This window comes from Amblyomma mixtum, chromosome 3 (genome assembly GCF_055824585.1).
Source record: "Amblyomma mixtum isolate Tamu chromosome 3, ASM5582458v1, whole genome shotgun sequence".
In the NCBI taxonomy this organism is placed as follows: Eukaryota; Metazoa; Arthropoda; class Arachnida; order Ixodida; family Ixodidae; genus Amblyomma; species Amblyomma mixtum.
Genome location: NC_143014.1, coordinates 89,970,510 through 89,998,250, shown reverse-complemented (window position 1 = coordinate 89,998,250; position 27,741 = coordinate 89,970,510). Strand labels below are relative to the sequence as shown.

Below are 27,741 nucleotides of genomic sequence, written 5' to 3'. Positions count from 1 at the left end.
AAAAAAATTGATTGTGAGTTGTTCATCGTCATAAGTTGTCGAGAAAGCTGGGCCTGAATCTTCGCTCCTGGCGCTGAATGCTCCCCGAGTGTCCCAAGCTGCCGCCGGCGTCGCGTACATTACCCAGATGACGGCCCTGTGCGCAGACACTTTGGTCTCGTCGCTGCTTCTGCAGGCGTCAGTCGCTTCGGGAAACGAACGGCCGAATCGAAGCCTGCAGACGGTGCAAAATCAATCCCATTTGGTTGGAAATCTGATCTTCGTTACAAACTTTGGCACGATCGATGCGGTGCTGCGTGTCGAGAAGAGGAGGTCGGGCCCAGGGCGACTCGGCGTTTCTGATCCCGTTTTACGATGTCACGTTGCCGTGAACTAGCCAGATCCTGCGGATCGGCCACTGGTAGCGGCGTACGCTGAGAAACGCATTAAATGAGGCAGGGCTAATGCGTCACAAGGTCCGGAACAAGAAATACGCGCCTAAATGTTCACAATAAGGGGAGCGGAGTTCTGCCGTTCGATCATGTTCGTTTTGATAGGGTGGAAATGGGGGAGCACCGAACGGGACCTCCGGGATTTGGTGCGAGATACATCAACGCTCCCGGCGCACGGTCGGTGGACCCATTTGGACTTGGCAGAGACAGGGTATTTTTGGTCAGTGCCGTCGGGCTGGGCTTTGGACGCCTGATTTAATGGCCGCCCGCGTGGTCTCCGGTCAGCCAATTTCGCTCTCGGTGTTTGTTTAGGGTTGTCCTTACGCGAGAGCCGGTAGCTTCTTCACCCGTCCTTCGGCACTCTACCGGAGCGCACCTGAACGCCAAGCTCGTATACGAGCTGTCAGAGACGATTACAGGGCAAGCGCAAAGCGCTATCAAGCTGACGCTAGGCAAAAAAAAAAGAAGTAGAAGAAAAGCAGCGCCAATTTTCTTAGTTCTCAGAGTCATTTTGCCAAGCCTCGCCTTCTCTCACATCTGCAGGGTACGTACGAAGACTCGGAACACTTGGAAAGTGGACTGCTTGACCGTTTGCGCGCCTTGGTTAACGTTACAGCGCTGATAGCATTCGGCGAGAAATACACGGAATTGGAAGCGACCAGGTTAAGGTAAACTGATGTTAGGTTCGTAAATGGCGTGTTTACTGAATCTGTGCGCTGAGCCTTTCAAGTAGGCCTCGCGCCATACGCAGCTGTTGCCGCCGCAACGATGTTCAGCTCTCTACGGCCAAGTTAAAACCGTCTCTGCTGCGTAACATCAGCATAAAGGAAATGAACGCGGACGCTTATGGCAGTGCGAGAAATTTGCGCTTCACCATTAGCTTGCCCGCAGAGTTAATCGGCTTGGAGGGCGAAGCGAAAAAAGTGAAATGGATGCCGTTGCCGTCACGTCCGTTCCTCTAAGCGAACGTCTTCGGGGAGCTGACGAAGGGGGATGAGGGGAGCGTGACGGCTTTCAGAGTTTTCTGAGCTTTACGGGATGCGCCCAGACATCTGCGGGTGATTTTCACCAGCTGCAAAGAGAAGTGCCACATGCCATTTTAGCCCCCCCCACCCCCTCCTTCTTTCCTTTTTTCTTGTTTTACTCACTTTTGTTCTTACTTTTGATGCCTGCTCACTCGGCTATAAACAACACGCAAAATTCAAATCTCTTTTTCTTTTTTTCCCCTAAGCGTTGAAAAAAAGGAGGAATAAAAGTTGTATTAAAGCATGAAACCGTTCTCTTCTACGTAGAGTACCGTCGTGCTGTAATGTAATTTCCCTTTCCAGTGATGGTATAGAATTTACAAACTCTGGCTGTGGTTTTTGAAGTTATTTTTGTTGTAGTTTAAGCACAGATGATATTGGTTAAAACAATATGTTGCTTTAAATATTCCATTGCTCTGTAAGTACTCCGCGATGGTGATCTAAAAGTATAAGTTCTTATTACATGCCTAGTTAATTTCCTTCATATTGGTAATCAGCCCTACCATTCTGATAACATATACAGACACATTTTTCGCTCGAATGTCTAGTTCGAGGAAAAGAATAGCGCATGCTTCATGGCATGCTTCGTGCGCAGTGAGCTCCTAGAACGACTTAATTCATTCATGCCGTCTGCCGCCGTAAATACAGCAACTTATACTGATGCAATTACAGGTATGTTAGCTGCAGTTTATCGAGCAATTAATTAAGCTTACGCGCCTTATCACTGCCTAAATTCTGTTCAAAACTGTAGTTTTAAATTATGCATCTATATAAACGATATAGTTACCATTCCTCAAACTGATGATATAGTATTATATGCAGACGATACGAATGTATTCTTCTCTGGAACAAATCTTAATGAACTTGAAAACACTGCTAACACGTGGCTACTAAATCTTAGTGTATGGCTAAACTTAAATAGTCTTGAACTCAACGAGAAAAAAACTAAATTTATGCTTTTTTGTGCAAAAAACAAGCCAATAGATTACGATTTTAAGCGTCGCTACGGCTCTTGCTACCTTGAACGTGTCAGCTCCCATTCCTTTCTAGGAGTTAAATTCCATGACAACCTAGGCTGGAGCGACCACATAGACCACACCCGTGTCAAGATAGCGAGAGCTATTGGTATGCTTTCCCGGCTTCGAGATCTTATACCTTTCTCGCTGAAAATACAGTTGTATTTCTCTCTTATCCATTCTCGCATCAGTTATTGTCTTCTTATCTGGGGTACTTGTAACAAAACTGACTTAGAAAAAATATCAGCCCTGCAGTCGCGTGCAGCTCGGTTACTTTTAGCTGCAGGAGACAACACAGATAGTTGCTCGGCAAATACACAGTCTCGAATGATCCCTGTGAAAACCATGTATGAACTCAAAATATGTGTGTTTATTTATAACGAAATAAAAACAAATTACATTAATTTTTTTAACACGTACCTAAATAGATCTACTGGTTACAGCTTGCGTCAGACTTCTGTTGTGGTAAATAGGCCTCGTACTAACTACGGAACACAATCAATTGAGCACCAAATCATGTTGATGTGTAATTCTCATCCGTTTGTAATAGATGCTGCTAAAAACAGTTCCACGCCCAGGGGTTTTAAACGCATCTGTTCGTCTTTCTTTTTGTTTAACGTTGTGTCCTAGACGACAAAGTGCTTACTTCTGGTTCCGTTTGATGTAATGTTATGTAGGTTCGAACAACCCTAATGTATTGCATTTCTGTACCATTTTTGTATATGATTTAGTGCTTATTATTATTTTATTATCTGTATATATTTACAAGAACTGTTTATGATGCGTCTGTTGTGTAAGTGATGGCAAAGACAGCCTTTTTTTTTGTTGTATAATGCAATACCGCTCCTGCTGCTGTACCCAGACGAGGACAAGACCCAGTCAGGAGGTTCAGCACCTCCTTTTGTCTTGCCTCGTGGGCAATACCTGTATGTTGCCCGAAGGAGATATACACAAAAAAACAAAAAACTCTAACACTAGCGAAGCATCAGGTGCGTTATGAGGGACCCTGTAGGGGAGGACTCCGGATGAAATTTCAGACCACCTATAGGGTTCTTTGACCTGCACTGACATCGCACGGCACACAGACGTTGCTGTATTTCGTCTGGATCAAATACGGCCGCCGTGGCTGGCATCGAACTCGCTTCCTTGTTATCAGCAGCTGAACACCAAAGCCACTGGGCCACCGCGGTAAGCCCAAAATTTTTTTAGTAACTAAGAAAGAGATCTCAGAACACCATGTTCATTGAGTAAAACAGAAAAAAAATGCTAGGGAACAAAAGACTGATAGTGAACTGACGCTAATAATGTCGCTTACATTAACGCTGAAGAGACAATACATTGAGCTCTATATTCACCTATGCAACAAAAAACTGCAAACAGGCGTTACGCTATTGCCTAATTTCCAGAGAAAACGAACACTGGGAGATGAGATGGGATACTCTTTTCTGTGTTTCGAGTAACTCTGCGATGATGAGAACATTAAATTGAAGCTCTTGCCAATAATGAGGTATTGCATAACCCTATTAGTCTGAAATAAAAGTTGCATCTCTTTTATAGAGTCAGCGTCAAGATGACACCGCATAAAGAACCAGCCATAAATGTTCTTTTGCTGCTGTGAAAATGTTCCTAGAGAGAGGCAAGTAAATTTTTACTGAGAAGAATAATTGGCTGGAGTTTTTCATAGTGTCGTTTTAGGACGTCGTTTTCTTAAGAACCTTACACGATGTGTGCACTGCCGCACGCTAGAGTTACGATACGGCATACAGTGCGTTCTGGCTCACTGCTTACGCTTTCTATATTGTGATATGGAACGAGACTGCCTATTTGGCAAAGAACAAATTAATTCATCTGGATATTAGAATTTTCGCTCATCCGAATGTTGAGCATAATCTAGATGCTCTGACAGCTTTAACTAGCTTGTGCTGCCACTTCAAGCTTTCCCCTTTTCGGTGTAAATAAAGATTGATCGATTGATTGATTGACTGATTAATTTATTAATTAAATAAGTGATTGATTGATTTAACTTTTATTACGTAAGAAACAACACTTCAATGAAATCCCGGCGTAGATGTGTAGAAGCAATTTTTTTAAGAAGTCGCCGATACGAAATAATTTGGTGCTATTAGACGATCAACATCAGTCGGGCTTCGATGCCACTGTAAATCTATGTGATGGTATCGCAAACACATATTTCCAGTCCGTTTTCATTTGCCGTTTATGATGGGGTGAGGCTTTAGAAGTAGTAATATTAAAATGTGCTCCAGGAATATTATAATCGAAGTACGGTAATGAAACTTAACACAAATAATGCACACAAATCATAGTTGCAAAACGCCCAAATATGAAAAGAAATGTTTATATATTTTTTAAATTTTTTTAGACAGTTCTATCCTTTTCTATGAAATGAATCTTCATATAACGATATAATTAGCAGTGCGGGAACGCAAGTTTTTTTTTAAAGAAAAACCTGAAACTAGAGACAAAAGCCTATAATAAGAACACCATTTTCTAGAATCTTTCTTCATTTTAATTTTGTTAAATGAGCAAGTGAAAAGAAAAAAACTCCTAGAAAATGTAATTTTCCTTCTACGCTTCTAATTCTTGTTCTAAGTTTATAACACAAGTGTGCCTTTCAGGGCTACAAACCTCAGCGCCATGTGACGATCCAATTTAGACAAGGCGATGAAGCTATAGCGAGGAAATAAAATAAATACATAAATAAATCATAAACATTTTCTTAACAAATTTTGCGCCTTTTGTCACTACTGTTTCTCTGCATTCTTTGTGCCAATTTTTATTAAAGTCGCTGCGATCCTGCAACTGCTGCGGCATATTTCACTATTACCATTTCAGAAGTCTCATCCACCTGAACGGGTCGCGGCACTTCAGACTGGCTTAGCGTTAAGCCGGACATTTTAGGAAGCAGACCTGTTTGGGGTCAATCTGCTGAGAAGGCATAGGTGCTCTCAGCTTTCAAGATTGGGAAGGGCGTATATCAACAGACTGCAAAGCAAGTGTTTGTCTATAGCTCGCAGGTGACGCACGTGTCGACTTTTTCTTGGAGATTATTTACTTTTATATGATCTTCTGCTCATTTTACGTTACTCAAATGATGGAATCTGAAATAATTGATCTAGTCCGCGCCTCATAACGAGGCTGTTTGCAAATGCCGCGCGAATACACAGATGCTTTTCGCAAGCAGTCCTCCTGCACTGGTGTCCCACCTGAAGAAGCGCCTTTTTACTTCTTCGTATGTATTCGCACACTAGTCTCTTAACTACCATGCTTCTCAATAAGCTTGGGCCGGTTTTTCTCCCGAGTCCGCTGAGGCGGTGCACGAGTGGTGGAGCCGATAACATCTCTGGCAGGTCGCCTAAGCGTGCCGCCGTGCTCTGCAAATACCCAGAACCACGCATGGTTGGCATGCTCGATAAATGTGCTACCATGGTGCGGTCCTCAACGATGTTTCTGCGCTAAAATCTTCAATCATAAAACCAAGGTCCATATACCGGCGCAGAGGCAGGAAGGAAGAATGAAGAGTCCTTTGCGCTCTCAGTGGCAGTTGTTCGTACTTGTACGAGGAGAAGAAGGGCTGACGTTGTCTGCACATGTTACACTCATCGTACTCTGCCTATTCAACGCTACGGGTAGCTCTGCCACGGCCACTTGGAAAACGTGGGCGGCAGGATATTCAGTTGAGGCATACGTTGTGTACACAATTTCTAATGATATGAGCATAAGTAAGACTAGTCAATGTTTCAAAGCAGACTCCAGAAGCGATTTTACATATGGAGCCCAAAGCTCAAATTTGGCATGCACACTGCAGCAGCGCCACGTCACTCCCCTGGCGGCGAGAGGCGAAGTTGTCAGCAGCGTGCAGAGACGAGTTAATCTGTGTCAAATGCGCTGAGCGCGTAATATTTTTGCACTTTTGCAATGGCACCAACATTTTCGTCTCCGCGGAAAGCTGGAAGTCATTGCATGTATTTAAGAATAGTACTGCAGTCGGCTCAACTCACGAAGATCTGGAAACCATCCGTGGAATTTTACCGCTTCTCAGGCAAATGGTACAAAAAGCAGAGGCAAAGTGTGGATAGCACAATCCTCGAACATATGGCTTGCTGAAGGTGTGGATGAGCTCAGTAATTTTTCTCGAGCGCGCGAACGCGATGCGCGTCTTTAGTAGGCAGGTTTAAACGATTATGATTGTAACGCAAAGAGAAACAGGATGCATAGTTGAGCTAGTTTGTATTGATCCATTTCGAATTAGCAGCGTGAAAACACGGAACGCAAAGGGAAAAAGTGACACCCTCTCAGTACTGTGTGCGTGTCGCTTAAAATTATTCATGTTTGAGTGCTTCGTGTTTTTCGTGGTGCTTCTCACGCAAAAAATGACACTTCACGACTCTTGGCGGCAGTTTTCGTTTCGTTTGTAGTTATTACGAGATCATCATAGCGCCACTAGTGATTGCTGGCTTTCCCTGATAAGCAGAGGCGGCGTCAGGATATGCAGATATTCCCAGTACGTTGGCACAGGAGTGGGGGATGGGGGCAAATTTTGGGTATGTGGGATGGGTCCCGACATGTTTTCCCACGAAGGTAAAATAAAAAAAGGGCAAAACGCAGCGACGAGAGCTTCACATGCTTCACGAGAGCTAACAGACAAATGCACGGACTACTTCTTAACAAAATAAATTCCTCGTTAGTGACATAAAGGATGCTACCGCAAATTTCGGGAAGTGGCGCCCGTCACCCCTCACCTCACACTGGTGTCGTCACTGCTGCTCACTGCTGGTCACTGCTGCTCGAATCGAAGTGGCGTCAGCTGATTTAGGAGGGCCAACATACTGTCGGCGGCTTTTTAAAGCTAAATAATAACGTTAGGTAAACCAGCAATTCGTTATCATTAACGTTCAGCAAAAGCTTTGCTGAAGTTACTTTTTTTTTTTTTCAGTGAAACCATAGTGCGCTGGCTTCAAACCTTAACGCTCGTTTTTAATTTTATTATGCAGTTATGCTTGTATTACGGGTGACAGCGCCTGTAAGGCACTTTAATCATCTGGATTTCAAGCGGGAGTTGAATGGCCTTCGTGATAGGCAAGGCGTCTTTGCTTTAGCAGTGAATGAATGTTTCTTCAGCTCTGTGATTGCCTTTTTGCTCCGGATAACGTTGCTAAACTTTGCAGTTGAAAGAGTAAAGACTAGGACTAATTGTGATTCCTTCTTAGAACCGAAATAGCGCTAAATGCGCAAGGGGCCAAAGAAAAAAAAAATACGACCATCACAGGACGCAGCGCTTACTTGGGTTTTTCCAGGTGTGGGCTGCATTCGAATTCCACTCGGTAAGTCGCTAAATTGCCTGGATACGTGACTTGTTTAGATGCGGGCCTGTGATCCCTTAGTCTTTGAGGGAGGCACCTACCCGCCTGCCCTATAGTGCAGACGGGTCCTTCACTGGTCGTTTTTCTTTGCTCTATCCTTTGTCCCTTTGTGCAACCTGAAAATTTAAAATTGGTTTTTGAGGAAAGGTTTTTGAGGAAAGTAACTGTCTCACATCTCGGCGGACACCCGAACTGCGCAGTAAGAGAATGTGAGAGGGAAAGAAGAAAGCAAGAAAGAGGTGCCATAGTGGAGGGCTCTAGAACAAGTTCGACCACCTGGGGATCTTTAACGTGCGCTGACATAGCACAGCACACGGGCGCCTGTTGCGTTTTGCCTAAACGCGGCCGCCGTGGTCGAGTTCGAAGCCGGGTGCTCTGGTTCAGTAGACGAGCTCCCTGACCACCAAGCTACCAAGGCGGGTTTGCAATTTAGCGCTATTTCGGTTCTGATGATTTTGTAGTTAATTTTTTTAGAAAATGTAGTAAAACAGTGCGAGCAGAGCGTAGAAATCGCGAAACAAAACGTGCACTCTTGTGCAGGCACCGCCTTGCAAGGGAAAGACCCGGCCAACTCAGCTCCCACTTTATGGCATTTCTCGCCAGCGAGGGCGCCAACTTCTCTTTCCCGAAGCGCCCTCTGGACGTAGTTGGGATCCCTACAGTTCAGTTTTCTGCCAGAAAATAGGCAGCGTCTCTTGCTCGCTCGCTGCATTCCACGCTCAATTCTCCGCAGTTCTGCTCGAGTAAAGCGACTTCAGTTGATTCGTTCGAATCATATACTATAGCATTTCATCAGATCATCTCTCCCCTTTTCGTTGCCTGGGGCCGACAATAAAAATAAAGCAGCTCTCTCCCTTTCAAGCACACTGAACTAGCGTCATGGAAGAGGAGGAAATGTTATGGAGAGCGGGTGCTTGCTCTCTCAGCGTGCTGTCCTCTTTGAGTACGGTGAACGGAGGGGGTTTGTGGTGAGCAGCGCACTCGCCTTACGTACTAGGAGCACATGCGCAGACTGTGGACCAGTGAGGCACACGTGTTGTCCTACTCTCCCTATCCGGCACTGCACTTCCTCTGCGCATGCGTCATCGTAGGAGGGAGGCTTAGTAAGGCCGGAACGTGGCGCACAAAAGCGAGACGCCCTCTCCAGCTGCGTCAGTCCTTGCTAGACGCTAGACCGTACTGAAGGGGAGCTCGCCGTACAGAAGGTGTGGCATACAGAGCATTCTTGTGCTCGTCGTGCCAGAGCAAGAAAACCGCCCGTCCCAAGTGAGCGTTGTTTAGAAAGAGAAGTGCACGTTCCGACAGAATGTCGACGAAAGAAACAAACAGCCAACTAGAGGTCGTACCACAAGAAACAACGCCAGTATTTCAGATACTTTTCGCTGGCCAACCAGTATTCAGAAGAGCGCTTCTTCGAGTATCTCTCCTGTGCTAATTGCAAAGTGCGTATCTCTCCTGTGCTAATTGCAAAGTGCGTGACTGACTCTTACTTTTTCAGTCATTAAACCAGATGAACTGCGGGATTCACATTGAAACTATTTGTCGGGAAAGGGTGGCGACCGGGTACAAAGAACGTTAGGGGTCCGCTTTCTCTTCGTTCTGTCTTCATAGTGTTATGCCATCATTTTTGCACTTTTTCTCAGTTGCTCCAAGAAGGGCTCGTTTTTTATGGCCATTTTAAGCGCGACTGGTGACGTTCCCGTAGCACTATTATAACAAAAAATAAACTGATACTCGAGTTTGTGATCGTATCTCTTGAAAGAAGCTGCCTGCTCAGGCCGGCTTGGTATATCCGTGTCGCTAACAAATTTGTTGCAGGTGAAGTTACATATTTTGGTACCTGGATATAGTGTTTAAGTTGTGGAAAGGATCTCTGATCACCTTACTGTCAATGTTTGCTTGCCCATTGTCGCTTTTATTCAATAGAATAACCCCGTGGAGTATTCTTTCAAAGGCTACTCACGTGCATGCGATGTATTTATTACGCAACATTTACAAACATGCCTCACTGATTTTTCAGATGACGATGTGAACATACTTTGGCGCCGTCTTAGAGAAATGTGCCACTATATTGTATAGACAACTTCGTGTCGAGCAAAAAAAAAACTAGTTAATAGAAATACACTGTGGAGGACGCGTGAAATAATCCACTTAAAGAGAAGGATAAAAAGGTTAAAGAAACGGTGCTTCCATTCTGGTTATCTAAAGATATTAAAAAGAAAACCTTGCATGCGCAGTACTTTCTTCGAAAGAACACTACATTAATTCAGTGCTGCCAAACCTCAAAGTAGAGGACCCAAAAGAAGTTTTGGAAATATGTAAGCGAAAAAAGGAAACCAGCGCCTCAAATTTCTGTTGATGGTTCTAGAATTACCGATCATAGCGACATTGCGTGTCATTTCAATGATTACTTTTGTAGTGTGTTTTCCAATTCTTGTATCTGTACATCTAATGACGCGGTATTTCATCCCTCCGATGTGAATTTTACGCATACCCTGGAGTAGTTGCTATGCTACTAAATTTAAAAACTAAAACCTCGTGTGGTCCTGGCAACCTTCCTAACCTGTTTCTGATTCGATATGCTGATTGATTGCAAAGTTTCTTGTTGTTATATATCGCATCTCATTACTTCAAGGGAAATTACCGAGTGAGTGGAAGATAACCAGAGTTCTGCCCGTACGCAAAAGAGGTGACCGGGATTTGTTACAAAACTACCGTCCAATACCTTTTACATCATCATGTAGTAAACTAATTGAACACATTATTGCCAATTAGATTAATGAATTTTTGGATGAGCACTCCGTTCTCTCAAACCTTTAGCACGGGTTCTGAAAGGCTTCTCAACAATTACACAATTAGTGACAGATTAATTAGCGACATGATTTGGTAAGAACGGTCAGATTGACGCAATATTTCTAGATTTTATCAAAGCTTTAGATTGAGTTTTGCACGACGAACTAATGATAAAACTCAGACGCATTGACCTACCGGACATCTTGATCATATGGATAACTATTTAACCAACAGCTATGAGTTTCTAGTAGTTAATGAGCGACAATCAGGCTTCCGATCGGCTCCGGGGTCCCCCAAAGCAATGTGCCAGGACCATTACTGTTTTTACTGTATGTCAACGATATTGTCATCGTAATTGATCTTAACGTGGAAATCAAGTTGTTTGCGGATAATAGGGCGCTGTTTCAGGAAATCGCTCCAATTAACCACCAAAACCAACTTAACTGTGCTCTTGCAAACGTTTTTGAATGGTGCGAAAAATTGAATGTGAAGCTCAATGCAGATAAAACCATCTTTCTTCGATTCTCTGTCCAAGAAGCTCCGCTTTCCTTTACGTTAAGGCTAGGCTTGTCTCCATTGCAGAAAGAGACTAAATATATAAGTACTTAGGTGTCACGCTTTCTAATACTTCATCTTGGAAAGTACGTACAGAATACGTCGGCTCATCCACTTTCCGTAAACGATGTTTTTAAGGCACAATCCTAAAAATTCACCCCATAGCGTAAATTACTGGTTACAATTCACTAAAAAGACCAAAACACGAATGCGCATGCGTTGTTTAGGACCGGTTTAGTAGACACAATATTGCCCGTCTCGAAAAGGCGCAAAGGAAAGCTGTAAGGTGAACTTACTCAAAATTTTCACCACCTGTCTCAACCTCTGAAATAATGCAGGCTGATGACGTTCAATCTCTCGAACAGTGAAGGCAAAATTTACGTTTGCAGTTTCTTTTCTTGCTTTGGAATCAGGATCTAGCAATGAAGCCATCACCTTATCTGTCTCCTTTAACGTCGAGGCACCCTTGCCGCCATCATCCAAATTCGCTGACGCCGTATTTTGCTGGAATAGATTTATTCAAATTTTCATTTTTTTCCTCGCACTGTAGGCGATTGGAATGATTCTTTACTGCCTCTCGCCGTGCTTTGCTACTTCGATATTTTATTAACTTTGGTTTGGTTTATTGGGGTTTAACGTCCCAAAGCGACTCCAGCTATGAGGGACGCCGTAGTGAAGGGCTCCGGAAATTTCGACCACCTGGGGTTCTTTAACGTGCACTGACATCGCACAGCACACGGGCCTCTGGAATTTCGCCTCCATCGAAATTCGGCCACGGCGGCCGGGATCGAACCCGCGTCTTTCGGGCCAGCAGCCGAGCGCCGTAACCACTGAGCCACCCCGGCCGGGGGCTTTATTAACTTTGTTTGCATTGCTTTGCTTATCTTTTTGCGCACCCTGCTTGGACCTGTACAAGGTTTGCAGTTTTAAATTAAGAAACTAGCATGGCCACAATGGCGTGCGACTTATTATAATGTCACGCTGGGGCCGGTGTCTTCTGCTAAATATATTTTAATACTGCGTTTTACAAACACCCGAAAGCTCTGAACTACCTTAGAATTGCCTAGCAGTCTCTTGCACACTTGATTCTGCATCTAGGACGCATAGCCGTATTTAAAAATCTTTTTAATGCATATATACTAGACGAAAGCATAGTCATTTTTGCCGGAGCACCTATTTTTATAGCTCTCTGGCTTTCAAAACGCTCGCGCCTCGTAATGACCTGGAGTGACGAAAATGCAAATAGCGAAGTCATGTTTCGGCTCATTTACGCTCCTTCCTGTAAACGTCACGATTTTACAATGGCTGCAAGAGATCGTTAGCATCCAAGACCGCAGTGGCGTATACGAGGAAGGCGGAGCTACCGCACCTTTCCAAAGGAAAAACACCCCTCAAGACGAAGAACTCAGGAATAAAAAAAAAGAATTATTCATCTAAGATATGAAAAAGAAAACATGGGCATCAAACGACATCATAAGGTCAGTTTATATTCCGCCCTTCTGTAGATACATATTTTCAAGACAGCAGTTGTCGCAGTAAAGAAGAGGGAACTTCGCGGTGGCTTTCTGGTCCTTAACGACTGCAACTTTCATTTAGGCATCCGATTAATGCGGAAAGTATACTGCAAGACTTTGTTTGTTTTAATTTTTTTTTCGTGACGTTATAAAGACATGGTAGCTGCTGGGCTTTCCGCCTTGAAAAACCTTACTGCACCTTGAAAATTCTATACTACAATCTAGATCCATTAATCTGGAAATATTAAGCGCTGCTCTTCTAACTTCTTTGCTATTTATTAGCCTCAAGCACTTAACACTAGTTTTGTTTGCAGAACCAAACTGTAGCGTCAAACGGTTCGTTGTGGCGAGAGAGAGAACAAACTTTATTGAAACTGCAGGTTTTCTGCAGCCTCCCGGAAAGAGTACTCAGTCTAGGACTCATTTCATGCTAGCCCTCTCGATCGGTTTAAGCTGTTTTCGGAGCCTGTGGCCAAAAGAGCGGTTTGTCAGGGGGCGGGTGTAAGAGGGGGTTTACAGCTGAGTATGGACGACATTCATATCTCATAGAGAGCCTAAGGTGTTTGGTCTGCATTTATATAAACTTAGTATACGGCATTCACAATCGGGGAACTTGTTTCGATTTAAAAAAAAGCCTCTTTTAAACAGAGTTCATTTTTAGTAGTGGCTGTGACTCATCTAGTAGTGGTCGCGTCTGAGAACTAGTCTTCAACACTACATTTTCTTCGCGTTTGCATTTGATTTCAAGCCATCTGGGATCTAAAAATTAGAACAGGTCACGAACAGACCGAGGAAGGGGGGAGCTATGTAGTGTAGGGCTGCAAGTTGTCATGTTTCTTGCTCATTTCGCGTCAAGCAGCCTTCAGTACAGCCCACAGCTGCTGTTCGTCCAGCTGTTGTGAGGGCTGTGGAGGTTCTATTCTCGCTCTCATGTTTTTGTTTTCCTCCAGATTGATGAAGACGGGTGATATTTTTCATTCTTCAGTTATTTTAAGCGACGATGTAGTATACGCCTCGCGCACAACGGTTACAGGCTCACAAGTGGTTTGAAAGGCAAAGGAGCAGTACGAATAGAAAAAAAAGAGTGCAGCTCCGACGAGCACCCGATATTTTTCCTCATTCAGCTGGAAGCCAGTCTCTCCGGTGCCTAGAGCCGGTGACATCTCCTCGAATGTAGTAAGGAATAAGAAGTCGCACAGATTGCTTTACGCACTCCTTTAGGCCAAATGACACACTTCGAAACAAGTGCATGCATCTACTAGTACATCTCTAACACCTCGCCAACATTTCTAGGAAATTGCACCTACTGTGGGTTTTACCAAAATCAGTTTGAATGTGTGGATTGTATGGCGGAGGTTTGCCAGTGTGAGCCATAACTTCTTGTATTACCAATTTTTATTTATATTACCCTTAATGTTTTATTAATAACTTCGTTCAAGTTTGCTTGACGAAGGGCCCAGAGTATGATGCTTGGCTGTGCGTAAGACTAAAGGGCACAAAACATTTCGCAAATATTCATTCGTAGTCCGGAAGACTTCTTTTACACTATTAACTTCTAACGTCTCACACGAAGCTATTAAACGGCCCTCTTATGCCCTTTAAAAGACATGGCTGACTTTCCAGTATTAATGCCCGTATTTTTCCCAGGAGCATAAATGTTGGGGCACGCTGCCTGGACCGCGAGGGGGGGGGGGGGGGGGGGGGGGGTATTAAAAAGGGAAAACCAATGACTAATAAATCATTTGTTGCAGCTCGATTTTATTCTACGAAATGTTAAGCCATTCACATGCGTCGGCTGAACAAAACCCCAATAGTGCTCAAGAAGAAAAGAATTGAAAATTAAAAAAAACGCGTTCCCCCAAAAAAGATTGTCCGAGAAAACGCCGATTTCCGGAGCGCAGCCTTCGCGCGCATGTATGTTTTTATGTACTTGAAATGTGACCATTCAATTGCGTAGATAAATGGCAGGGCTGCTCGCTTCCCCAAAGGCAGTTTTATCTTCTTTTGTCTCGAGGTTCAGCACCCAAAGTTCCTCCAACTGCTCAGCAACCGCTTGAAAGAGTGGGCCCTCCCGTATTATTCTTCGCTGCTCAGTTGAATATGACAGGAAGAGGGAGATTAAGGAGAGTGTAAGTTTCCGAAGAAGACTTTAGATTTTGATACATCACTGACCAGGCGTAGAAATCCGGGCGACTTAAAAACTCTTCGTCAACGACAAAAAATAATCTTCTTAATGAGCGCTGAGACAGGCTGGCCTGACAAAGTTTGCGCTAACGTGCCCGACCCCTGAGGCATAAGAAGCGTCCGGGAGGGTACTTAACATGCAGGATATTTTCTTGAAGAGTTGGCGCTGTACTTATTTGCAGCAAGAGAGCGCTTGTGCAGCGAACTCAATCGCATTGACCTGCAACCGCTAGTGAATTTCACCATGCGTCATCTTTGCGCCGTTGCACTTTATCTGCTCACCTGCCAAGTGGAGCAGGTGAGCAGATTTTAAAGCGCGCATAACCCATCTTCTCTGAAGGCTCGGATGTTTTCACTCTTTATTCGTTGTGCCTTTTTCGGGGAACGAACGCCACTTAGTTTCGCTGAAGTAGTAATGCACCTGGTCTTGACGGCTGCAAAATTTTGTGCCCGTCTTTTCTGAGGGCGCTCGTGACCTCTTCCCAAATTTTTAAGGTGCTTAAGTATGAAAACGGGCTAAAAAGAACGCTCTGGCCTAGAGAAGGTGCGCTTTAGTTGGCTCTAGAGGGCGGAAGTATTAAAAACTCAACTCAGAGGATTTTCATTTTCATTTTCAGACATGGAAACACGCAGAAGGGGATGGATATGCAAGATTTGCATGACCGTGCATTTTAATAAGCGTACTAAAAGCGGCGAATATTCATTATATGCGCTCTATTCCAGAGTTATGTGCTTCGTGGAATGCATCGATTTCACTAACTTACGCCTTCCTCTTCGTCTAGGCGCATAAAAGGCTTAGCATTCATTCCCAGTCTGCGTACGGAAAATCACACACGTTCAGTGCCATTAGATATTCCGTTCGACGGCGCAGTGTGGCTGAAAATGATATTGGTATAGCGTTCTTTGTCGATTTATCGCAGGCTCGGAACCTGTAGTGTGGAGTTCCAATACGGCCAGAGAAACCTTGAGATTATTCACAACGCTCCATTAAGACAGCAGCAAGCAGACCTGAGTTCACTGCCTGCCTTACGCAGGTCGAAATTTCATCGATTACAGAATACGAAACGACTGTAGCAGAATGCCGATCGCGGCCATACACAGTGTTACTGAAACGGGTAGTTACGTTACCGAGACTAGAAGTAAACTAAGCGTACAAAGGCAAAACGAAGAATAGAAAAGGCTAGACACGTAGGCTTGCGTGTGTAAGCGCGCGTGCGGGCACGCACTCTGGCGGTGTAATTTCCTTATGTAAAATGAGACTCCGTCCAGCGCCCCGCCTGCTTCCCCCATGTCACTTGCACCGCCATACTGTGGCATTTCGAGTTCCAGACACCGCGTGCCGTCGAAACATATCAGACTGCTTTTTGGAGTTGGAGCGAAACGAAAGCATCCCGTGGGAGAGGGCGCTTCGAAGAGAAGCCCAGTGTAGGAGGGGAAGGGAGGCTTCAACGAGGCCCAGGACTCTCCCCCGTCCGCTGTCAGGAGCGGGGACTGCGCGTCATATTTCGTTTCTATTTTCTTATTTTTCTAGCGGCATAGCGAAGGCGCTCTCGCAAGCACTGTCACGGCGGCAATCCCCAGACCGCTACCTCGTTAGCGGGCGCGTGTCCGTGACGTCACGAGCTTGTCGCCGAGCAGATGCCTGCCGCTAGTCCACGGCCAGGCGTAAACACAACGGCACGCAACGGCTCGCAGTTCCTCCTCTCTCGTGTGTGTGCGACGACACACATGCTGCCCGCCGCTGGGAGCCCGCTGCCGCGCAGGACCGCCATGGCGCGGCCTAAGTGTGCGCCTCGGCGCAGCGCATCGCGCCGGCCCCCCGAGTAGCCTCCGGTGAGTGCATCAACGCGTGCGCCGGCTGGCTGCTCGCGCGCGCCCCATGCCTCGTCCCGCTTGCGTGCACCGCAAATTTGGTGTTCTAGCCTACCTGCCTGGGCAGGCGGAAAGTGTGAACCAAAAGAAGGCGCCAGGTGCCGACCTTCCTTGCTTTGCAAGTTCCGCCTGGGAAAAAAACAAAAACAGCCCGGCGGGGGTGTCGACGACTCGCGTGTTCCGTCGCCTGTCAGTGAAACGAACCGGCGGCAAATTAGTACAACCTTTAGAAGCGCCTCCATTGTGCCCCTGCCGCACACCTGTATCGGCAAATGCCCTTGCCGAATAGTTCCGCGCAACCGGAGCGTGGCTCATTGCCGTCGAAACTTTATCACGCGCGCCAACGATAACGCTCATTATTCGAGAAAGCACCCTCGTCAGTACCTGCGAACTGCGCCACTTTAGGGCGGCGTTCTTTTTCGCTGTAGTTGCCCGTAACCTGTGTGTGTTGGCAAATGCGGCGCACAGTGTCGCGCTCTTCCTTTCCTCTTTGGTGTGTATTTTTTCTTCGTCCTTCGGTCAGTGCACATTAGTTCAACTTTCTTTTACGTCAGCAAAGACGAACTTACTAGCGTAAGGATGTTGTAAACAGTCATCATACGGGAAGCACCTCCTAAACCGCGGTACGGGTGATGCTTGAGCGTAAGGAAAAGATCAAAAGATCAGTCATCCGAAGCCCTGCTGGGAGGGGGATGGCCTTTCAAGAACTTCTGTTATGGAAGCCACCTTCATCTTTTTTTTTACGCCGATAATTTCACGTGGAGTACGGGAGTTGTCGGGCCCCTTCAATGTGTATATATATATATATATATATATATATATATATATATATATATATATATATATATATATATATATATATATAGAACATATTCTAACCCTTTTGCCACGCTGTGTATGCGCGGCTGCTTTGACTTCTATCGTTCCTTTTTTTTTCATTTTGCCTCACACTTTGTCATGAAGCGTGGCCTATACACATACCTCTCATCTGATGGACGTCAAAAAAGAACGGGCAGAAGGAGCGCAGGTGCATGTCGTGCGGGAGGCATTAAAAACTTCAAGCCTGTTACAGAAAAGAGGGGGGGGGGGGGGGGGGGGGGGCTCGAACGCAGCTCAAATGGAATCACGTACTCGGCGATTGAGTAGCATGAATCTAGCACACGGTTTGGATTCCGCCATCCCATTCTGTAATAATCCCGGGTTTAATTGAAGCCCTTAGTTGTTTTGCATGGTCATATACCCAAGGAGAAATCATGAGGAAAACTTTCTTGCACGATATGATCATTTCGGGAAAAGCTGCTTTTGTCAAACAGTAAAATATTTCCAGTGCCAAGAAACAGTGAAGTGCGATACAGCGAGTTGTATAATGTGAGCTAAAAAGCCCGCACTAACGGTGCAAGCAGTATCAAGCACCAGAGGGAAATGCGGACACGACCGGGAAGCTTGAGTAAAAAATACATATTTCCGAGTTGAAGCGCTTGGCACGTTACCGCTCACCAGCATTCCGGAGAAATTCAGAACAACAATACTCCGCCCTCGAAAGTCTTGTCTAACGCGCCCGGAGTTGTCATATAAAGCCTGGTAAGCGCAACTTGTACGATGCTATTACTAGTACGCAGACATCCTTTCCGTTGAAGTCGGATCAAGTGATAAGCGCCCTGACAAATAACGCCCACGTATAATTAAACAGTTCAGTTCCGAAACGCGGCTCTTTCGTGGTTTGGAGGTATGAGCAGGTTAGTGACGACTGTTCATTTCTGATGCGCGTTCCTGCTTCGGTTTCTCGCCGGGAATGCTTGGAGCGACCAGCAAAACAAAAAACCTAACTGTAGTAGCACTGAAACCTCTTTTATAGTAGCCGAATTCACAGCGCCACGGCGTGCTGGGATTCTCAATGTGTTTACTCGACGTTTCTTCTTGAACCAGCGCTGTTGGCTGCTGTCTAGTGGGATTACATTTGGAATTAATACTTTCGACCATGGAAGGATACGCGTGTGGGCGATCGTAAGCGTCGCATGGCGTTTAGACTTGATCACTTTGGAATTCATTCATTCACGATCGCATGATCGGATTTTGTGTGCTTGCCTGTGGGAGGAAAAGGTCTCTGGACACTGCCTTGGTGTGCATCTTGGGCGACTAAAGCTTGCCCAATGTCTCTGCAGCGCACATGCGCAGCCCGAAATCTTAACAACACTGAATTCGTGGGTTTAACTGGAGGAAGCGAAGTTTGTTCTTTTTTTTTTTTTTTGTCGCGGCATCCATGCTGCGGAGGTTTCTGTGTCCCCCTGAATTTTCAGCACGTTGTGTATAGTTCGATGTTTTCGGATGTGCGTCACAGCTGATTTCACCAAGAAAACCGAATAAGCCTGGCGGCGCTTAGAAAGGTTTGAATTTAGCTGCTGCTAGACAGAACACGGGCCCCCGCGCTGTCCATGCGCGTTCGGTGTTGCCCATCGCGGTGCACTTAATCGCCGTGAACAAGAGACGCAGTGCGGTCGGCCATAACCCCAGCGCGGCACAGCTCATATCGAGAAGGACTGTAAATGGCTCTGCGCGCGATGCTATTCCCCGTTATGAGTTCCTACCCCCCTTTCCCCTCTTTATTTCCGCCGCCTGCGACTGAGTTCTATCCTATTGTCTTTTTTTGAGTTCTATCCTGTTGTCTTTTTTTTTAGGGAGGAAATCAATTTCTTTCGACATATACAAATATACCGCCAGTTTTTATGAGTTTCTGCACCTTATTACTTAACTTCGCAACCTGCATCGCCTCCATTTGCAAACGCTGGCATGTATTGAACTGCTTACAAGTAACTTACACCGGCCGCGATGTTTCAGTGGTTATGACGTTGGAGAGCTGAACACAAAGGCGCAGGATCAGATCCTAGTCGATGCATTTTGCATATCGACGGAGGTGAAATACAAGAGACACCCATGTGATGCGCAATGCCCGCGTGCGTTAAAGAACCCCAGGTGGTCAAAATTAACCCGAAGCCCTCCACTACGTGGCGTCTCTCATAGCCCAATGTGCAATCTCGGGTAGTTAAACCTCAGGTGCCGTACCATACATACAAAACAGTTTGTTTCTTTTAGTGCAAGCACAAAATCTCGCTTTAAAAATCTCATTTACATGAACTGCAGCAAGCTGAAATCATTAATAATATCCCTTAAATGTTCGCACCACGTGAAAAAGTGCCCTAGTTGTATTTGTTTATTTTCTATTTTTGTACAATATTTATAGTAACAAAGTAAAATTATCGCTTTCAGCTGAGGGTGTGGGCAATAAAGTTGTGAGATAAGTACTGTATTGCAGTTAAGGATGCTTCACTAGGCATTTCGGAAGAAAATCTCATTGCTCTTAGTTTTTTTTTACCCTTTTTGATTAGACAATATCAGCAGATACATGAAAATCTAGGCATTATATCTCTCATTTGCCTGTTTCTGTCAAAGACTGTAGGCCTGAAAGCAAGTTTTACTGTGGATGAACGGGAGGCTAAGAACAGTTGGGTAATTTTCAATGGGCTAAAGATAACGCTTCCCAAGAAAGCTCTATACTACAAGTCCTCAAGGCTGTGTAAACAAAGCGCGTAATTGGTTTAGGTTTATTGGTGTGTTGAGGTTCAACGTCCCAAAGCGACTCAGGCTATGTGGGGGCTGTAGTGGAGGGCTCCGGAAATTTCGACCACCTGGGGTTCTTTAACGTGCACTAACATCGAACAGCACACGGGCCTCTGGAATTCCGCCTCCATCGAAATTCGACCTCCGCGGTCGGGATCGAACCCGCGTCTTTCGGGCTAGCAGCCGAGAGCCGTAACCACTGAGCCACGGTGGCGGGGTAAAGCGCGTAAATGATTCGAGAGTCGCAAGAGCTTCACAAAAATACTAGACGATTTGAAGACAACGCTTGCTTGGTTATTCTAAGCGCTTCTGACAGGCTAATGGGGCATAAACATTGTGGATTAACTACAGTACTGCGCCCATTTATTTTGTATTGTTCACGTAAGGCATGCCTCTGGCAAATGAACGTTGTTTTTTATAAGCAGTCATCGTCAGGATTTCTGGCTGAATGATGACTGCAATATTGCCTGGCACATTGTTCCGAAAATGTTTTTATTTACGTCGTCATAACATTCATTGATATCTTTTTCTTGCGTCATGTTATGTGCTCAATCTCGCGCGTTTTCCGTGCATTCGATAATTTGGTGCGTATACGCTTCTACACCGAACGTACTACATTGGCACTTAAAACGCCTTTGCATCCTATATTTTTTTTTCCTGACATGTTCTCTGATTTTTCTTTAAGCTTAAACCGTTAACCATCGACGGATGCCGCTCTTCCGCGGGAGCGAAAGTGGTCTGCTCTGAACCATTGTAATCGCGCTAAATGCAACAGAAATTAGTTATAGAAATATAAAGAAATTATGAGGATAGCGTTGTCTTTACAGCCGTTCATAGCTTAGATGCCATCATTACTGACATTATTGCCGCCTCTGACACAGTACAGCACCTTGATTTGTATTTCAGCTCGGAGTTTTCATCCCTGATAAAATTATGTTACAGCCAGAATAATCAGACAGAACCACTGCATCGGTCATAGAAGACACCGTGATTCATGCGCGCGATATGTGCTTTAATGGCTTCGATGAATTCAAAGGCTATCGATCCCGACGGCTACGGTTGTTGCGAAATGTTGCGTGGTCTCCTCTCTTCTGAAATATCTTCTTGTAACTATTTTTCTGGAGCAGTGGAGAATATCGATCGGTTATAAACCGAGTGCTTGAAATTGTTGCCAGGTACCGCCCCTTCTGAATGATTTGTATTGTAAAATTATTGGACATGCTTTGTAGTCGTTTGTTCCGTAACACATTGATGGAAACTTTTAACTCAACTCTTCCATCATAGATTTAGGATGGAGTATTTTTGTGCTACGCAGCCGGTCGAATTTGCAGACAGTTACTGGGGGCTACTCGGGACAGCATTTATTATGTCGAACGCCTCAATATCGACTTCGCGAAATCAGTTCGGGAGTTGCAAGCCGTGAGTACTAAATTTAGCGGCGTTACATACTGGTAAGAACTACTGAAAGCTTCTCCAAGCACTGCTGTAATATGCGCTCGAAAAACAAAAATGGCCAATATTTGTTCGGTAGCCTGGCACTGAAGCACCAGCCAGATTCGTCACATTTTACAGCTCGGGCTGTTGGCGGGACGCCAGGCGCTACCTCGTCGTCGCCCGGGAAAGTGAATTCGCCCAAATCAGTGAGCGCGCGCCAAAACAGCTGCCACCTGACTCGGGGCAGCGCCGCTCGTGGCGCGTGACTCGTGAGCGCGCCTCAGTCGCTCGCTACCCTGGCAGAAGATGGGTCGCCCGACGCAGTATTTCGAAGAACTTCGCAAACATCGCCGTGAACTCGAGCGTGAGCGGCGATTCCGTGAAGATCCGCAGTTGCACGACCGGGAAGCGGAGAAAGAGGTTTAATGTCAAGAGGATTCTGACGCGTGAGCTCGCGACGTCCATTACATGAGACAACAGAGAAAACTGTGTCCCCTTGCTGCTGAAGCCGCCTGATACAAGAGACGCGAACTCCGATGATGCCGCTCGGTCATTTGAACCTGGCTTCAAATGCAACCCGTCCGGTTTTAAGGTCTGGGATTCTGGGTTCCGGGTTCGGTATGGGATTGACCCTGGAAGGAGCTGCGAAGTTGAGTAGGAGCTGTAAGCTTAGCAGCTGAAATCGTCAGTAACATCATAGTCAGGCGAGGTTATGTTAGCAGCAAGCGCTGAAATTCACAGCATCTTTTATGGTCACATGGTAACTTTTTTTCAATTTTTTTTCTTCTGGATTAGTAAATATGTGCACCTAACTGACGAAAAAGATCACGTCAGTTCTAAAACGCAAAGAAAATTTTCGCTGAAAGCGTGTCGCCATTCACTTTGGCCCTGAAGCCACCAAACAAATTGCCGGTGAAGTCTCTCCTCGGGACGAATACATGAGAGAACTTCACACCAAGCATTTTTATTCTTCAAATTTTGGTATTTTCTTAGTGTGCCACGTGTGCTATACCTATCATTTTGCTCACTTCTTATTGCTTATTTCTCTGTATATGATTCGGCTATTTTCCACATTTTCGAGTGGTTGCCATGGTTGCGACACGCCTTAGGCAGGACTAGGAAGCCGTTAACAACCTCTACCACAAAAATATCTGTTCTTGTATGGCTGACAAGAACCAGCTATTCCTTAATGGTACCAGAACTGCGAACTCAAGTTGCAAGTAACGGGAAATCAATTAAACCGTTACAGCTATAGCGAAGGCTCGGCCGTACTTATTCTAAAGAAAACTACACCGGGGTCGATTGCCCGCTTGCAATTTATAGTCGTCCCACTATTGCACTCAACGTTTGAAAGCAGTAAACAGGGCAATCTGCGTAGTGGTGACTGTCGAAATGCTACCGAAAGAAAAAGAGGCAGAGGGAAGCGGACGAGAACTACTAGCCGACCCGATCGACACCTTTTCGCCTTAACCACCCTTTCCGCTATTCCTTCCCTTCTCATTTTGTTTCGTTTGTGCTTCTCTTTAAGCTGTGCAGGTCGATAAGGCAGAGAAACTACGGCGAAAAATTTATAGCCTGGCATTTTCGGGGCCGCGATGGCGCTGTGCGCAGCCTTTGTTTCATCAGCGTTGCTGTCGGCGCTTCCCACCCTGGGCTAGATTTCTTTGAACAGCGTAGGCAAGGCGCCCCGGTGCGCGCGGTCGTAGGGACCCGCTGACGACGGGCCGGCAGCAAAAATAAAGCGCGTTTGCCAGTGCCCTAAAACTCGCTGAGGGGGCGGCCGACCAAACGAGATGAAGTCGCGCGCTCGCATCAGCACGAAGCGGACCCGACCCGTCCGGCGCGCGGAGCGGGCCCCTCGTTGGGCGACCCTCATCGCACAGCCGCGCCTCTGCGCCCGCGGGAGGCGCCTCTTGGCACGATGCCTGCGCCGCATCGCAGCCTATTAGCTGCGATAGCGCGCGCGAAACTATATTCGCCCCAGCTCTTGTTAGCATAACAAATCACCGCAGCAGCGACGAAAGAAAAAGGAGCGTGCGAAAGAACAAATGAATGGAGGGTGTAGAGCGTGTAGAACGCTGTTCCACTTTTCCGCGACGCTAACCCTGTCCCGCCGGTGTTTATGTCTGAAACCTTTTGTGAGAGTAGAGCGTTACTGAGTGCCACTATAGTTCCATAATAGTAGGCTGCGGACGTTGCTTTCTCCGCTTGCGTTAATGCGCGATAAAATGACTGCGGACGTCGCGCGTAGTCTGCATGTATGGTGCGGGGCATTTATCGCCCCTCTGGCCCCGTCGTATCCAAGTTACTTCACTTTTGGCAGGATCTGCTGAGTTAAGATGTTGTCGCCGTGTACTCCGGCCATTGACTCACAATAGAAGTGTCGCTGGCGATGGCAAAATGTCTTGGGTTATATCTTTTTTAACGGGTGGTCTTTATGCTTCTGTACGTGTGAAGTGTTGTTTCATTTCACTCTTTTCTATATTACACGTTCACTACAGTCCACCACTCGTTTACGCCCCAGTTAAAAGCGTTTGTAGCATTCGCCTTTTTATAGCTGATGGCGCATTCAAACTTGTTTCCTCACCTAAGGCACAGAAAAGACAGGGTATAAGCGGCAGTGTAAGTTTTATTACTGCAGTTGCAACAGGAAGAATACATACCGGATATACTGTGTGCAGTAAGATGAGATACCGCGTAAAGAAACATCGTTTGCAGCTTGATGTTAGAATTGTTCTGTTGGCGACAATAGTTACGATTTCGAGAGACATCCACGAACTTCTAGAGGACATCTCTGGATCTCTAACCAACTACCACAGCACACAGTTTTGGTAGTTTTGTTCGCAGAACTGGCACTTGTTAATGCTTGGTGTAAGTGTAGGGAACAGGCGTCAAAGCTCAATCGGGAAACGTACTTCAAGGTATCCCGCACTTCAGTGTTGTCTCTGTCTCTCCAGCGGATACATGCTGACGCTATACTTACTACATGGCGTGCTTTTTTTATCTTAGTTTGAAATGTGTTTGCCGAGGTTGCAAGTGGTCCCTGCACCACTTCAGCACACTCCGAAACAAAATATGCGCAATGTGTCACGTTCGGTATACGTTAAAAGGCTTCGAAAGCAAAGACCAATGCAGATTCACTCCAGCATTTTTTCCTCATCTATCTGCCTCATATATAAGGAATATATTTAGACCTCTACGTTTTTGAAGGGATTTTTGGTTTTTCGATCAAAATCAAAGGTTTATGCCAATGTTTTATCGTTTAAGAAACACTAAAATTACTTTGTTGCTTTTAGTTTTCAAAACAGATCGCACAGGTTTGGTTTTGTAGTGGCAATTTCTTTTTAGCTTTCACGGAAGGGTGGTATTGACATGCCAGTAGGGAGCCACTGGAGGCGCGAACGTTCTTGCCTAAAAGAGCCGCTCCCAAAGTTACGGTTCCAGTTTGTTTTGTTTAAACGTAGAGCAGATAGAAACAGCGCGGCAACATGTATTCACACAGCACAATAGCTGCTGGAACACACTATTTTGTTACGGTTCCCACTCTCGGTTACAACTTTCAGCGCAACAACGAACCGGTGCCGCAATGCCATGCCGGCAAAGGTCTGTTTCCAACGCGTGCACTGAAGTCTATACCTGCCCCATACGTACTTATGTGGGTGAAGGAGGCCGGTTCGTGAGATTCGGCTGGTCAAGAGGCTGTTCGTTTACCATCGAATTAGCTCTGCATGACGGGCCTGCAACAGATTTTCCTACAAGCCTCGATCGCCAGTTCTAAAACACGCCGCCTATCACCTTACTATTTGTATATTCACTTATCGATCCGTAGAATTTCTTTCCGAAAGGTCGTGACCGTCAGTGGGAGCAATATTATCCGTGCGGAGGAATTCCAGTACGCACCCTTCTTCGCACACACACGAATGTCAGAAGGCAATTTGTCGGGGCCTCCTTATGTTGCCATCCGTCGGCCAGATATAAAACTTACTGAATATTGGTGGAACAATTCGAAAAGTACTGTCACTCTGCCATGCTGGTGGCTTCTTGACCAGCTCAACAAAGTCGGGCGCATTCCCGAATTTTGAAAGCGCAAGTGAAGACAAGAGGCGACCGAACTGAACAGTTCTGTGGTCCCTTGTTTTCACCGACGCTTTAGAAAATTGGTAGTGTACGCAGACAACTTTGCGGAGCGCATGACTTTCCAAGGTACCCGTAGTGTACGTCGACAGAAGCAAGTTGCAACCATGCTACTGCTTAGCGTCATAAACATCTGCAAGTTGCCCAACTGGATTTTCAGTAATTACAGCGTGCTGCTCTCTGTTGGCAGCACAAAACATATAAATGACTATTTTTAATACTTTGTAACTGCAGATAAAAAGTTATACGCAGGATGAGTTCGTCTCGCGAAAGCTTCCACCTCGATGTAGGTAGCTGTTCCATAACTGCATTGAAAGCTACGCTCGATAACCTGAACCGCTGCTACAGTAGGAACATTAGGGGCGTGTTCGCGATCTTGCGAATGCGTGCCTGTACTACAATCATTTTTTGTATGTGTAAGTGCGTTGTTGAGCCCTCCTCTTACTCTCTTGTCGGTCTCGAGCCTAGGACGCGCTACGTGGTAGTTGTAGGAGATTTGGATGCCAAATCTGTCATCTTGGCGTTGGCTTCTCCCTTGGCACATTGTTCATCAGGGGAAAAAAACATAAGACACTTTGCACGCTTCAATAGGACGCGAGACCGTCGGTAGGCGGGTGGTCGTTAGTGGTCAGTGTGGGCATTGTCACTGGCGCAAAGGCGTGCCTTCTGTATGGTGAAATGGATCATTGGAACGTGACGTTGGTGCAGTGGGGGTATCGGAGAGAGGTGCACCCTCCAACAACAGATTTGCCACTGAAGAGCTGACTTTTGCGGTGCGCATTACATTTTTTTTTCAAGCATTGAGGGGCTGTAATTTTTCGCCTTCTGCCGAACAGCCTTCATGGTGTGGCGCATGAAAAAGAAAAGAAGTGCTCCTGTGTGGTACCCAGAACAGCAAACCCATTTGAGTGACGAACAATGTGCCCTTCATTGTCAGCATCTCACTACAGAGGAAGCGTATTTGTGTATGATTCATCGCGCACCTCATCCGCTTCACAGTCGAGTAAGCAGCACTACAATAGAGGAAGGAACTGAAAGGCAACTGAAAGCCGCATACACTTTTGGTCAGCATGTGCTGTGTTTGGGTTCGTAAGCCGAGTTTTGCTGATATTCGGTGTTTTCTAAGGATGAGATGGAACCATTCGCCTAGTTGGTAAGCCACTAAGGCGTCACATTCTACACATGCTTATTGAAGGAAAATTTTTAAGAAGCAATTATGCCGAAGTGGTACGTGGAGGTATGGCATAATAGCAGATTTTTTCCTTCCATAAGTGGCGCAGTGATGCGCCCCCTCCTTATGAGACTAAGTTGCTCACCTCAGTGGTGCATAAAAGGTGACATTTGACACTAAGCGTAAAGTTGTTTTTCGCTTTTCTCAACAACTGCATGAACGACTGGCATAAAGATTTCAGTTCCTGTATACTTCTTCATGCGGTGTAAAGTTAAAATACTAGCACTTTTTTTTGTATTCAAAGCATCTCGGTAGGCACCTTGTTTTCACTGAAGACAATGTAGCTTACCATGTACCGAGTAAACGTAAGCTAACTTTTGAAAATTTATCCTGTCACCATGACTAGCACCTAAATAACCGTCAAAAACACTAATTGAATGAGTGAAAAATTGTCGTCACTTAAGAGCAATAGGTAACTTCGATGCCATAAACAATTTTTATTCAGTAAACGACCACATAAAATCTCAGTTGTCGGTCATTCATGGCACTCCGTAAGAAAGCAATAATCTTTCTTTTGGTATTTTGCTGACCATTAGTGCGAGTTTGCACAATTCGG

At 45.6% G+C, this 27,741-nt stretch overlaps 1 protein-coding gene across 5 annotated transcripts in view; it reads left to right on the top strand.

Moving 5' to 3' along the window:
- Window positions 1–27,741, top strand: part of LOC149350915 (dopamine receptor 2-like) — a 240,260-nt gene that overhangs the window by 34,028 nt on the left and 178,491 nt on the right. Inside the window, exon 1 of one of the 5 annotated variants that reach the window (XM_089580068.1) lies at window positions 16,474–16,732. The exons of the other annotated variants lie outside the window; for them this stretch is intronic. The gene's annotated coding sequence lies outside the window, so the exon portion shown is untranslated. Of the gene's footprint in view, window positions 1–16,473; window positions 16,733–27,741 lie in introns of those variants that run through there. 5 annotated transcript variants of the gene reach the window in all.